The following is a 14309-nucleotide window of genomic DNA, read 5'->3' as shown; positions in this document are numbered from 1 at the left end:
CACTATTTATGGTCACCTATTTTCACTCACTGATTCCCTCCCAGGCTTATTGCAAGACCCTTATTGTAGGGTATTGTAAACTGTCTTCTGAAGTGAGCAGTACATACAAGTTTGCATAACTGAATGAATTTTAAAAATCCTGAATCTGCCTGAATCAGCATAATTCAATTTAGAATTCATTTTTAATTTTTAATTGAAATCCTGCACACCTTTTAGTTCAGTTATTTGTCACCCACAATTTAATCCAATTGCATGAATTCCAAAAGTCTGTTTTTAAGCAATGTTACACACCTAGCACACTAGTTTAGCTGTTTCCTAACAAACAGGAAGCAGCAGGTAAAGCTAAGCAAGATCAAATCAAATACCTGTACAATTAGCACAGGGCCCCCCCAAGGCTGTGTGCTCTCCCCACTTCTCTTCTCTCTGTATACCAATGACTGTATCTCCAACGATCCATCTGTTAAGCTACTGAAGTTCGCAGATGACACAACAGTGATTGGTCTCATTCGAGACAATGACGAATCCGCATATTGACGAGAGGTCGAACGACTAGCCTTGTGGTGCAACCAAAACAATCTGGAACTGAACACACTCAAAACTGTAGAAATGGTGGTAGACTTTAGGAGAAACCCTTCCATACTTCCACCTCTCACAATACTAGACAACATAGTATCAACAGTAGAAACCTTTAAATTTGTAGGTTCTATCATATCACAAGATCTAAAATGGACAGCTAACATCAAAAACGTCATCAAAAAAGCACAACAAAGAATGTTCTTTCTGCGCCAACTCAGTAAGCTCAAACTGCCCAAGGAGCTGCTGATTCAGTTCTACAGAGGAATTATTGAGTCTGTCATTTGCACTTCTATAACTGTCTGGTTCGGTTCTGCAACCCAACAAGAAAGACACAGACTTCAGAGGATAATTAGAACTGCAGAAAAAACAATTGCTACCAACCTGCCTTCCATTGAGGACCTGTATACTGCACGAATCAAGAAGAGGGCCGTGAAAATATTTACAGATCCCTCACATCCAGGACATAAACTGTTTCAACTCCTACCCTCAAAACGATGCTATAGAGCACTGCACACCAGAACAACTAGACACAAGAACAGTTTTTTCCCGAAGGCCATCACTCTGCTAAACAAATAATTCCCTCAACACTGTCAAACTATTTACTAAATCTGCACTACTATTAATCTTCTCATCGTTCCCATCACCAATCTCTCTTCACTTATGACTGTATGACTGTAACTTTGTTGCTGGCAATCCTTATGATTTATATTGATATATTGACCATCAATTGAACATATCTTTTCTTTTATGTACACTGAGAGCATATGCACCAAGACAAATTCCTTGTGTGTCCAATCACACTTGGCCAATAAAAAATTCTATTCTGTTCTATTCTATTCTAAATGCTTCTTCATAATAATAAATCTGACATTACTTATGAAATTATAACTCAGTTGACCTGGATTTCTCCAAGCAGTTGCTTAGACTTCGCAGTTTACAATACCACAAAAGCACTAAACAAGAATACTTTTCATGCTTCCCATTCGTATGGGAAAAATTAAAATACAGTTCTTCATATTTTTCTTTCAATCCTACATCTTTTACAATGTAAATGATCAGATGCAGCTGCTCCCCAGTTAATGAATTGCTGATAATTTCTACGTTTTTATTAAAGTAGGAAATGAATTGCTGAATTTTAACATTATGATGCTTTGATTGTTCAAAAAAGTCCATGCCATTTTGGAAAATCATCATACAGTTTGAAACTATATAAGCACGCAAATCAATATTTGGTCAATATTTGTGATACCTTGGCAATTCTCTTACAACCCCTCCCCCAAAGCCTTCTATCAGCAGCATTACCAAATGTTTCATAGCCATAATTCCACCCAATTCACATAATTCAACTAAGGAATACATGGTGTACATGTTGATATCATGAGCAAAAAATGAAATCTGTGGGAAAAAAAGTGCCAACAATTTCTTGTTCTTATGTGACCTTTCTATTTACCTCCTACATCATTGTGCAAAATGAAATTTTGGACTTGCTGACTTCTTCTCTCAAAGAATTGTTTTTTAATTTTCAAATGATAGTGCTTTATCTTTGGCTATCAATATTTTGTTCTAAAGTAACAAAACAAATGTAATTTATTTTCCCTTGTGATCATTAATAAGAACAAGAAAATTATATTGTTGGTAAAATCTAGTCTCTATCACTTTAGAATATCAGCCACAAGTCTGCATATTTCCCCAAATCCTAAAGTTCTTTCTCTGAAGAAAAAACTGCCATTGTGATTTAGTGGCAACCAGCCAAATTATAGCAATGAATCATTTATTTTTTCTTTCCAAAGCCAACATCATTTCAGATTTAATTAAAACGATAACTTCGCTATTTTTCCTAAAGTGGATCATTAAGATGATGGGAAATTTTGGCCATCTGAAATATTCAAGTCAGGAAGGAATTATCTGACACCGGACAGATTATAAGGTCCTTCCACAGGAAAATTCCATTCAAGTTTCAAAGCAGCTCTCCACCTCTATATTCCTACAGCATTGGAAAGCCGAGCTCAATTATTTCCACCTAAGATATAGTGTGGTTGAAACTACTGGAAATCTAAGGTTGGTTGACTGGTTTTTAGATACTATGGCTCAGTGGTGAAATCTAATTTTTTTTACTACCGGTTCTGTGGGCGTGGCTTGGTGGGTGTGGCTTGGTGGGTGTGGTGTAGCTTGGTGGGCGTGGCAGGGGAAGGATACTGCAAAATCTCCATTCCCACCCAACTCTGGGGCCAGCCAGAGGTGGTATTTGCCAGTTCTCCGAACTACTCAAAATTTCCGCTACCGGTTCTCCGAACTGCTCAAAATTTCCACTACTGGTTCTCCATAACCTGTCAGAACCTGCTGGATTTCATATGGCTATTCCCCAGTTGAATAAATTCCTACATCACTCCTTACTCTGGCTTCTAGAGCCCTTAGGCAACAAGATTCCAGCTGTTTCACACAGGACTGTCTTTCTATGATAGTCAGATCTCTGTGTCTGTTTGGAGAACAGAGTCAACTAAAATAGCGACTGACTAGAAGTGATGATGAGGCTATATTGTGAATTGGAAAAGAGAGTTAATCTCTTGCTGCCAATTATAGAACAACACTGCTTCATGCCTTTCAACTGCTATTGAAACTGCTTCTGAACTCAGGTTTAGTGCCCTGAAAGAAAAAAGGGAAATCATGGTTTGATCATTTTACTGCTGCTTGGTGACATTGAGAAGATGTTTCAGTTGGCAATGGGATCATCAAAGCCTGTGCCAGTTTGTTTTTCTGCTAACTCACAGATGGAAAGCAATTTAACTGAGACATAGAGAGTTGCTGTGGAAGCGATCAATACATGTGGAAGATTGCCTTTCAGTTTTTGCTAACCTACTTATTGAAATGTATGACAAAAATATTTTCTATTATGCCAGCCTAGATAGGGCATTTTTTTTCAGTATTATGATTTAACCTTGGTGGGGTTCACTCTGTGCTCTGTTCTGAATAGGGAAGTCTCTAATTAGCCAATGCCAGCACAGGAGGATATCTACAATTATTCTTCAGTACTTTTTGTATTGTAATGCAGTGTTTCCCCACCTAGTACTTTTCAAATCTTTAAACTTCAAATCCCATCAGTCTCAACTAGCATAGCCAAAGGAATGGGGATGATGAAATTATGTACAACACATGAGGAGAACAGCAAATTGAGAAGGACAATAGTACACTGTAGTGTATCATGCAGAGATTTGAATCAGCATTCTATATTTCAACCTTAATTTAATGAGATGGTATCACTTATTCGATGTAGATGCCTGCCAACTTATTTCATGTGACTGTCAATTTCACCACAGTTGTTGCTGTAGGTCACCTTAACCTTGGCTGCCATATTATTTAGTTTTTAGTTAGGATATAGTATTTGTTTTTTTGCTATATCACTACAGTACCAACCACTATTGTTCTATTGGAAAAAAATTCTCTTCTGGGCAAAAATCTCAAACAATCTGAATAATTATGAATGGTTGTTCACCCCACTCTATGTGGTAAACAATAAAACAAATGTTGTTGCTTCCCAGCATTTACAGTATATTTCAGATTTTATTTTTCCATAATCAATGAATCGGAAAACTTTTGCTTTTTCTCTTTTTTGGAGAGGGTTGCTATTTTGGAGGGTGGGTTATAGTACCATCTTTGACCTGTAAATTGGGAAAAATGGGAATATAATTTCAACATATCTGAAGACAACAGATTGAAGGATAACAGTTCCACCTTCGAAAATTAGCATGTGGTTGCAAACACTTATCCTCCTCCAGCCAATCCCATTTCATGGAATGTCAGCATTTTGTTTAGCACAAGAACTTACTGAAGCATTGAGACTTAAAAATATTTGTTCCTATGAAAAAGCAACTCTTATGACATATAAGACTTGCTTATTCCAGCATAAGTACAGGGATTGTGTTTTGTCCATTGTTCTGCAGAGTATCTGATCTACCATTGTATATTGTCAGACTGGGTCTTATTACTCTTCTCAATGCGAGATAACAGATTTGAATTGCAGCCATAATTACAGATGTAATTAGAGAGATTAGATTCCATTCTCATGGCTCCTTTCTTGCTGAATGAACTACAAGATTCAATTTTTTAATATTTATATGGTGAGGCCACACTAAAAGGAATATGGGAGATCTCTGATGGTCAAATTCTCCTCAGAGTTGTATCTAACTGCCTCTCCAGTTAGCCTTCCTAATGCATTGAACTTCCGATCCCATAATCTCCAGCAAGCATGCCCAATGGGATGGTTAGAAGCACAAGATTGGTTGTTGTTGTTTATTTTGTTTTTGTTTTCTGCAGGAATCAGCAAGTTTAAATAATGGAAGTAACATGAAAAGATATGTTAACCCTTTCCCAGGGACTTGATCACAATCCATTTTATCCTCTATTTACCAAACGCTTGCTTTTATATCTTTAAAAAGTATTAAATATTCAGTCACAGATCTCTTTATCAGTTGCAATGACAGGTTTCAGCCATTCATTATCCCCAGGTAACTAATACATAATGACATTTTTGTTCCGGTCTATTTTCCAAGAATATTTTCTAATACATTTAAAATATATTTTTTTATTTTACCATCAAGTTATTTGAATGAATGAATCATTAATACCAATTATTCTTAAAGAAAGTTAGAGTTCCTGAAAAAGGGCAAATAGTTTTAAAATAATTAGGCATTTCATAGTTCCAGGTTACAAAAATTGTAGCAACTGCTTTTTGCAATAAAGAGTTATTCTGCATATTTTTGCACTGTCAATGAAGCCAATAGGAATGGGCTCAGATTAAAGATTTTTACTTTTTATTTTTTGTATATGTTTTTTCTTTAAAGCATATATTTGTTTATTCCACTAAAAGGCTTCCTGATGTTTTTCAAACCCTTGCTTTGTGTTCCTATTAGGATTAGAGTAAGGGCAAAATCGACTTCAGTTTGCCAATCCAACATGTTTCTCACTGTGGACAAAAGGCTCCCTTAAGCTTCACTCTCAGCCCTTCAAAGAACTCAAACCAGAAAGCCAAATTTTTGTTGTAAACTTATCATTAACAGAATCTTGCAGGTCTAAAGCATTTCTACTCTCCCTTGATTTTACTTTCCAGAAAACTAGGGAGGGTCTCTTCTGAGATGCTTTCTCCACACACACACACCCATACCTTCTGGAGGTTGAGGTATCTCTTGTCAGGCGATTGCAAGGCTGTGGCTCTTCCTCCTGTTTCCCAAAGTTATTTTCATAGCCCATTGCACCAGTGGTGGAATTCAATTTTTTTTTATTACCACCCCACTTTGGAGCCAGCCAGAGGTGGTATTTGCCAATTCTCCAAACTGCTCAAAATTTCCGCCACCAGTTCTCCAGAACCTGTCAGAACCTGCTGGCTTTCACCCCTGCATTGCACCCATGTACTTATCAGGAAAGCTAGCTATCAACCAGTGCTTCAAAGTGTTGGCAATTTCAGAGAGCTGTTTTCTTGGATCTTTGCTGAGGACCAAAGGAAACAGGCCAACCATGGATCTGCTAACTCCAGATTTCACAGAACTCAGCTAGGTTTCCCTTCCCTGGGTTGCACTGAATGCATGTGAGTGAAGGGGGTAATAAATGATACGGATGTATTTGAGAAAGAGAGAATGTAAATCAAGGTGTTTGTTTGAGGGAGGGGAGAGATCAAAATTATTTTGCAGTGCTGATCTCTCACTAAGAAACCACCTGGCCCTTGTAAAGACAATTTAAAATGAGGGGAAGGATGTCTCCTCACTTCTGCAGATATAGGCCTTTGCAGGCATACCATTTTTATTTGTTTCCCCATAATTAATGTGGCCTTGAAGTAAAAAGAAAAAAAATATTTTTCATTCCTGGTTTAGGGGAACTGGATTTCTTGCATTTGTGTCAATATTTTTTAGCTTAGTTTAAACAATCATTGGGAGTGTCTTAAATATTTCTGGTCAATGTATTAGGTGTGATTTATCTGTGTTTATTCTAAGATTATCACATATTTTGGTAGATATTTGTTTTCTTTTTGCAAAGACTGATCTCTATGCGTATCTGTGCATGTGTATGTGTGTGGTCATTTATAGCTTCATTTGAAACAAAGGTATAGTTATTAATCTGCTGAAACAATGTCATGTCTCTTAACCCAGAACTTGTATTCATATTATGTTTTACATACATAATGAAGGAAGTTTGCAGACATTGTTCCATAAATTCAGTAACCTGTGAAATAAATCTGAGAACCATGTCTAAGAGCACTCAATAAATTCATGGCTGATGTGAGATTTGAAATGGAGCTTCAAGAATGCATTCTTTCCATGTGACTTACATATATGGAGACAACCAGGCTGTATTTCTTGTACTTAAAACAAACAAACAAATACTTTTATCAGGAAAATGCCTAAATGATTAACTGATCAAAGAGATGTTTGAAGAGTCAGTTCCAGGTGTCATGGTTTTAAAACGTCTTCACACAAAGTACATTTGCAATGCCTATAATCCAGGACAAAGTGACCCAGCTTCTAACGGATCACAGTAATTTTGAGAAACCATTTACAGATATTTCCTTGTGCATAACTGTGGCTGACTTGGTAGTATTGTTCTTGAAATAATTATGAGAGAGACAGTCATTTCCACCATAAACATGAGCATGGATGTCTCATATAAACAGTTTCTCCACAACAACTGCTAAAGGCAACATCTTTTCAACAGAGGTATGATAATTCATAAATATTTCCCAAAGCATTACTATTTATAGAGGTATACCTTTGACTTAGTTTGTCTGTTTATATAGGTATACCTTTGGCTTACTTTGTCTCTGATGGCATAATTCAATTATTTAATCCACAATCTGCAACTTGAAACTGACTTTGAACTACAGACTTCCTGAGTGAACCCACTGTCCTAATTTTTGGACTGGTTTACCTTTGCTAATCCCAGTTTTTATAACCTCTTTTTTGGTTAAGCATTTGAAGAACTCAAAAACTTATATACTGTTTGTGAGGTTGTAGATAATGCTGTATGGATTTTGGATGCTTCTTTCATACAGCAACTCTTTATTTTTTTATTTATTATTTAGATTTTTATACCGCCCTTCTCCCGAAGGACTCAGGGCAGTGTACAGCCAGAATAAAACAGTACAATATACAAATTAAGACAAAAGTTAAAATAACATATTCAATAAATGGCCGAAAATTTAAAACCATCAAATTTGACCCATAAAATTCATAAAAATACCCCAATTAAAATTATTAAAATTCAAAAAGTTTAAAAATTAAGCCAGTCTCGCTTGGATAAACAAGTGTGTTTTCAATTCACGGCGAAAGGTCCGAAGGTCAGGTAATTGACGCAAACCAGGGGGAAGTTTGTTCCAGAGGGTAGGTGCTCCAACAGAGAAGGCCCTACCCCTGGGGGCCGCCAGCTGACATTGCTTGGCGGACGGCACCCTGAGAAGACCCTCTCTGTGTGAGCGTACGGGTCGGTGGGAGGCATAAGGTAACAGCAGGCGGTCCCTTAAGTACCCGGGCCCTAAGCCATGGAGCGCTTTAAAGGTGGTAACCAACACCTTGAAGCGCACCCGAAAGACCACAGGTAGCCAGTGCAGACTGCGCAGGAGCGGTGTTACACGAGAGCAACGTGTGGCTCCCTCAATCACCCGTGCAGCTGCATTCTGAACTAACTGAAGCCTCCAAGTGCACTTCAGGGGTAACCCCATGTAGAGAGCATTGCAATAATCCAGACGAGAAGTGACAAGAGCGTGAGTGACCGTGCATAAGGCATCCCGGTCAAGGAAGGGGCGCAACTGGTGAACCAGGCGGACCTGGTAAAAAGCTCTCCTGGAGATGGCCGCCAAATGGTCTTCAAACGACAGCCGTCCATCCAGGAGAACGCCCAAGTTGCGCACCCTTTCTGTAGGGGCCAATGACTCGCCCCCAACAGTCAGCTGCGGTTGCAGCTGACTGTACCGGGGTGCCGGCATCCACAGCCACTCCGTCTTGGAGGGATTGAGCTTGAGTCTGTTTCTCCCCATCCAGACCCAGGCACCGGGATAGCACTTCGACAGCTTCGTTGGGGTGGCCCAGGGTGGAAAAGTACAGCTGCGTATCGTCAGTGTACAGCTGGTAACTCACCCCAAAGCCACTGATGACCTCGCCCAACGGCTTCATATAGATGTTGAACAGGAGAGGTGAGAGAATCGACCCCTGAGGCACCCCACAAGTAAGGCGCCTCACGGTCGATCTCTGCCCTCCTGTCAACACTGTCTGTGACCGGTCAGAGAGATAGGAGGAGAACCACCGATAAACGGTGCCTCCCACTCCCAAACTCTCCAACCGGTGCAGCAGGATACCATGGTCGATGGTATCAAAAGCCGCTGAGAGATCTAACAGGACCAGGGCAGAGGAACAATCCCTATCCCTGGCCCTCCAGAGGTCATCCACCAACGTGACCGAAACTCTTCTCCTTATCAACATAACAGAATGAAGCAGATGTCATTGTGTAACTCCCAGATATACAGTATATGCTGTACTATACTACATGGCTGAGAAGCGTGGAAAATAACTGTGGTAAAATAGATAAGAAGTTTTCACACTGGCAGAAACTCTCTCACCCTGAAGGAAGTTAAAATGGGCTAAGGAGCTGGTAGCAGAGTTGAAGAGATGGAGAAGTTGGCAAGTGGGATTTAGCTAGTTTGGGATGCTGCAATTCTGGGGTAGATGACTCTATTGCATGCTTCTAAGTGAATAAAGTCACAAAGATGGTGAAGGACCAGGTTTTGAGGGATTACCTGAAGGAAAAGTGAACCCAAAGAAAAGATTAGCATTCTGCTAGCCATGTAAGATTGTCAGCTAAATTTATATGAAGTCCTTGATTAACTCCAAAGGGACCCTGGTTGTAAGTACACAAGTCACAATAATATCAGCACAATGAAATCAGAAGTATTATTTTGTTGTTGTTGTTAGTTGTGAAGTCGTGTCTCATTGTGACCCCATGGACAATGTTTCCAGGCCTTCCAGGCCTTCCTGTCCTCTACCATCCTCTGAAGTCCATTTAAACTTATAACAACTGCTTCAGTGACTCCATCGAGCCACCTCATTCTCTGTCGTCCCCTTCTTCTTTTGCCCTCAATCTTTCCCAGCATTCGGCTCTTCTCCAGTGAGTCCTTCCTTCTCATTAGGTGGCCAAAATATTTGAGTTTCATCTTCAGGATTTGGCCTTCAAAAGAGTAGTCAGGGTTGATCTCCTCTCGAACTGACCGGTTTGATCGCCTTGCAGTCCAAAAGTATTATTTTGCAGGAAAGTAAATAGTTATCACTGAATGGCAAAGCAGTTACAATTATTTCCTGCTTTTACTATCTTCCAACCAAGTCAGCAATGGAATCCAGTTATTTATTTGTTTTGGCTGTATGATACTTACAGAGCTATCTAAATGCAAATGTCAAACTCCTGGAGAAACAATTTTTTAAACCTTACATTGTTACAAATAAATTAAAAAATGTAAATTTGTCCTTAAGATGGTTTTGTTTGATGTGATTTCGTCTGTGGGATCCTGAAAAAGATGCACTGTATCAAACTCAATCAGACATTGAATATGTTATATATAACTAGTCTTCCCCATTCTGATGCCTTCAGATATGTAAAAATTTTAACTTCACACAGCATAGAATCCTATATATTTAGAAGTGCCGGGTTGTAGGAGGAGGTTAATTTGATCTTCTCTCATTTACCCTTGCCCATGGTCAGTGAAGAGTTTATGCATTAAACAGTTGTGCAAATCTGGTTTTTGAAAAAATACGTAGAGACTGAAAGTAAAATGAGATGTTTAATTCTATTCCAGCTCATAAAATTTTTGTTATACACAAATTCATATATATATATGAAAAAGCAGTGTGCCTATGAAACACAAAGATTTAGGATACTGGTAAGTGAACATTAATTATGCATTTATTAGTGTTACAACAACATCTTTGTTGTAGCTACTAGAGGACCTTGGTCCTCTAGTTTTTTCTATTCAATGCTGCTAGTTATTTGTAATTTCCTCCTAGTCCTGAGAACATATGTCTAATAATAGTACCTAGGAAATATTTCGCTTTGAAGATCCAGGTTCACATTCAACTTCAGCCATGAAAGCGTGCTAGGTAACTTTGGATTAGTCAGTCTCTCTCAGCTCAAACTACCCCATAGGGTTGTTTTAGAAAAAATGGAGGTGGGAGTTTATGTATATCTCCTTGAGCTCCTGAAGGAAAGGCTGGATATAAATTTAATAAATAATTAAAGGCAATTATTCACTTGACTAATCACAGGCTTGTTATAGTTTTATTTGTGAAAACAGGCAAGCATTGTTCAACCTAGGGATCCAGTTTTTGAAAGTCTTTTCAAAAGTAGCATGAGACTGAAATTTTCTTGTGATAGAAGGTGGAAAAAAAGAATCATGTCTATTGGGAATAATTGTATAAATTGCATCTAAATAATTTGATTTCATTTTAGTTCAAATTTAGATTTGACCCTGACAACATCCACTTGCCTATATTGGCTCAACTTCTAAAATCACATAAACTGATAAATGCATTCATTTAAATTACACGCTTGAGGCAAATGTACAAATTTGCTTCTACTTGCTTGTTTGGATAAACCAGTTTCTATACATGTTTGTGTTTTTCCTTCATCCTCTATACCTCAAGCTACACAAGTGCTGACTCATTCATTTCAGAATTAATAGAGATATGTTTATAGCCCATATGATTTCAGTGCCCTGAAATCTACACCAGTGTGTTCATCATGCCATGAATCATTAAGCAGCTATGTCCCAACAAGACAATCCTCCGCTGCCAATGATCCTATAATGGCCAAAGAATGAGCATACCTCAGTTGTGGATGGCCAACATTTTTATGGTCATGAATGGAAGTTGATAGTTCTAGCATCTACTCCTATTTGATTGTTCAAGCTGTTTTTTAAACTGAGTCTCTTTCCTTTGCTAGAAGGTCACCAAATACTGACAAAACTATTGGTTGTAAAAGAGAGATAAAGCACTGCTTTATTTCTTGGTGGCTGCCCAAGACACTGCCAAATAACTGAAGAACTAAGGCACAGATCCAGAAAGCAAAAGACATAAAATATGCACAAGCAAACATCTAAGTATTGTTTCAAATTTACAGTGTTTGAATTAATTTAGTTTTCACCTAAATGAGCAAAAAGATTGCCTCTGAATTTTCAGAAAACACTTTTTCCCCCCTAAGCAGTTACAACCATATCTTGCTTCCAAAGATGGCAGAACTTTCATACAGATGATGTCTCAGCATTCCACTGTAACCAATTAAGCACTGGCTCATCTTTTTTTCAAATAAACTATATTTACAATACACAAAAATAAGGATCCCCTAGACATAACACTCTCACCTTGGCTTTCCTTCTTTCTGCAATGCTTCATAAATAGATTCTTTCTCTGCTCTCTATTTTTAACTTAAGTTGTGCCATGATTTCATTGTGAACTTTTTCAGAAATAACTATATAATATTAAACGTAAGTATCTGGAAAGTATCACTGGATACCAGCAGAGCATTTTTGCCCATGCCACATGCAGTACTGGATATAGCTGTCTTTTCTTCCTTACCCACAAAATCAATCACTAATACCCGCAATTTGTTTTGATGATAAAATCAAAGGGATACAAAAGAACATGGTTTAGTACACAAAACTAACTGCTGCCAGCTGGACATATAGAATGGGGTGATCAAACCGATTGCACACAATGTTTTCAGATGAAGATTTACTTAAAAATTATAGAAGATAGTGTGTCTGGTGGGATGCTGGTACTTTTTTTCCCCTTTTGAACTTTTTAAAAAGTCCCTGTTTTTAAAAATGTAAAAACTTTCTTAAAAAGTTCTCAGAGTCATTGCTCTTTGAAGGCCCAATTCTGAAGCATTCTGGGAGAAGCAAGATCCATTGTGTTGCTAAAATGATTTCATGGCGCTTCTGTAGAAGAAACATTGCAGTTAGAGAAAGTAAATTCAGATGCCATGCAAAATATCATTAATTCATGTGAATCTCTTTGCACCATGATAAACAACATTTTGCTCTACATAAATATACATCTGGAGAAGGACTCACTGGAGAAGAGCCTAAGGCTGGGAAAGATTGAGGGCAAAAGAAGAAGGGGACGACAGAGAACAAGGTAGCTGGATGGAGTCACTGAAGCAGTTGTTGTGAGGTTGGGGTTACGATGGGTCGGACACAACTTTGCAACTAACAACAATAAATATACATCTCTATGCATTCCTTTCAATATATACCTTCATACTCATCTTTCTCTCTTTCTCTCAAGGAATACTAGGAAAGAACCAGTAATTCAGTCAACATAGATTAGCTGATCATTGTCGGTTGACTATCATTTTCCAGACTGGGAGTATTCACATGACATATTTATCCAAGGCAAGTTAGGTTCAATTTATTTAATAAACTCAGTGTTCAAAATTTGCACAGCACCCTGAACCACGCTAATTATTGGATTGGATAGATACTCAGAATATTCTAGGATAAAATGTGGTAGGCTTGTTTTTGTTTTAATATGGTGTTATCTAGCTTCCTGCCATTAGCAGAAAGAATCCAATGATCCAAGCTGATCAGAGTAATTGTAGATGGGGTAGTTGTTTTATATTTTTCACAAGACAAAAAGTTAAATGAGAGACAAATAAGATGAGAGTTTTTATAAAGTCATAAGGAAAGAATTCATCCCAGCTCAGAACTGATATGTGAATGCTAGGTGGGAATTCTGGGAACTAAACTCCAATAGACCTGGAGTATATCAAAGGACAGAAAACTGCAAACTCTTTGCCAAATTTGTCTCTTGTCCTGGAAAAGAACTTTAATACTACCTTTGTGCAGGTTTACAACTGCAGGCAGAGTGATGAGGCTTTGCCTAAACTTTCTAATACAAAGTTGCTTGGTCTACCCTTTGTAGTGATGCCTTAACCATCACTACAAAGTGATGATTAAGACACCAGGCTAGAAATTGGGAGACTGAAGTTTTAGTCCTGCCTTAAACATGAAAGATGGCCGGGTGATTTGGGGCCAGTCATTCTCTCATTTAAAAAAAAATGGCTCCAAAGAACTGAACCAGTGGCTTTTTAAATTGCCTCTGCCTATTTGTTCGGTAATACAAGTCAGAATTATTTTGACCCTTGCGTTAACAGATGATTGATTGATAGATTTATATAGTGATTGAAGTGATTTATATAGTCCCCCCAAATTGCAATTCTGGAGATCTATTTTTTAATGATTTTTAAATTAAATTTTTACAAAGAACATAAAAAGTTACACAAACCAATAAAGAGTAAAAGCCTTAAAGGAAAGAAAGAAGAGAGTCAGAAAAAAAAAGTAAGAGCACAGAAAGAAAGAAAAAAAGGAAATGCAGTACAAAGAGAAAGTTTCCAATTTCCTTTGCATCACATATCAATACAACTACAAAACTGTCTCGTAACCTATGAGTGCGAGCGATTCTCGACAACCATTGTAGGATTAAAGCTAAAGTAAAATTAAACAATGAAAAGCGTGAAGAAAACCAGCCCAAGGAACTGACTGATGATGCCACACGAACAGCAGGCTCTTCTCTGCACATGGCCCATTTCCTTACTTGTTTGTGTTCCTGAGCATTCCTTCTCTGCCTGGAAGTCTGTGTCACCTTCCTCTACCTCGTGTTGCTGTTCTGCCAGCTGGTTATAGGCTGCCTTCTCCTCCTGTGCCTCAGAGC

At 38.1% G+C, this 14309-nt stretch overlaps 1 protein-coding gene across 1 annotated transcript in view; it reads right to left on the bottom strand.

The window, feature by feature from the left end:
* The window catches only part of CLIC6 (chloride intracellular channel 6), a 98312-nt gene extending 84033 nt beyond the window's left edge, over window positions 1-14279 (bottom strand). The window contains exon 1 of the mRNA XM_058185103.1: window positions 14193-14279. The gene's annotated coding sequence lies outside the window, so the exon portion shown is untranslated. The remainder of the gene's footprint in view (window positions 1-14192) is intronic.
* Between the last annotated feature and the right edge of the window lie 30 nt (window positions 14280-14309).

Source organism: Ahaetulla prasina, chromosome 5 (genome assembly GCF_028640845.1).
Source record: "Ahaetulla prasina isolate Xishuangbanna chromosome 5, ASM2864084v1, whole genome shotgun sequence".
Classification (NCBI taxonomy): Eukaryota; Metazoa; Chordata; class Lepidosauria; order Squamata; family Colubridae; genus Ahaetulla; species Ahaetulla prasina.
The sequence above is the reverse complement of the archived record's forward strand: the minus strand, read 5'-3'. Positions and strand labels throughout refer to the sequence as shown.